This window comes from Lupinus angustifolius, chromosome LG04, assembly GCF_001865875.1.
Source record: "Lupinus angustifolius cultivar Tanjil chromosome LG04, LupAngTanjil_v1.0, whole genome shotgun sequence".
Lineage (NCBI taxonomy): Eukaryota > Viridiplantae > Streptophyta > Magnoliopsida > Fabales > Fabaceae > Lupinus > Lupinus angustifolius.
The window spans coordinates 17,607,151-17,608,305 of record NC_032012.1 but is presented as its reverse complement, the minus strand read 5'-3'; positions in this window follow the sequence as shown (position 1 = coordinate 17,608,305).

Sequence of the window (1,155 nt, the reverse complement as noted above, 5' to 3'; positions counted from 1 at the left end):
GGAAACCCCATGTACTTAGCAGGCACACGCCTTAACCACTCGGCCAAAGCGTCCTTTTGGTTTCAACATTCAATTTTAAGTATTATATTTACTCACCCCATCCCTTTTAAGAGTACATACTAACCACTTGTTCATTGTGTACATCAATTTGGTCTCTAGAAAAATAATTGTCTCACAAAGTATCAATTATAAGTTAAATTAATTATTTCTAACATATTTTATATTTTATGATTCAGACTATTTTATTCACATTCATAATCTTTTAGTACTAGTTTAAATTTTTTTTTCGGGGATTAAATTCGTACATGTGTAATTTATAAGTACGAAAATATATTTTCGCTCTAATTTAAAAGTTTGAGTAATTGCTCATTTTAGTCCTTCATATTTTTCGACCTTATCAATCTAGTCCTTAATAATTTTAAACTACCAAATTAGTCATTAATGTTTTCAACGTGAAACAACGTTAGTCATTCCGTCCATATTTCTTAATTAACATTAACAGTCTAATCTACTTGTAGTGTTAACTGCTGACATGATCAAACATCTTGTGTCCATGCTGACGAGATTGCCACGTCACTGGATGACATGTAATTTTTTTTATTTTATTTAAACAAAACAACATCGTTTTTGGTAATATTTTTTAAGATAAATAATTTGCTAAAATGACGTTATTTTGATTGGTTTTTAAAAAAAACTTAATCTCTTCATTCACTCTCACCAACCTCTTCATCTCTCTCAAAACTCATTTCTCTATAACTCTCTCCATTCATTTCCACCCCCACCCCCACCCCATTTTCTCCATTTTTCATTCTTTCTCCATTCATAATAATAATTAAGATGCTCTTCATGGAAAAACATGATCCTTACTTCTAGTAGAAAGTTTGAACACAAACAATTTCATCTATGTTTTAAGAAATGACAATTGTAAGATAATTTCTAGCATGGCTCGAAAAGGTTATCCATAAAATAAGTGTCAATGATGGAAATGTTCATGTTGTGAAATGATTCTTGTTGTTGACGGGGGCAAGAATGGTAGATGAAGATGAGGGTGTCCGTCTTCGAACTTATCCTTCTAATTTACACAATTATAACAGCTATATATCTTATTTCATCTTTACTGCTCATTTAGGTGACTATGTTGATGATATTCCATGT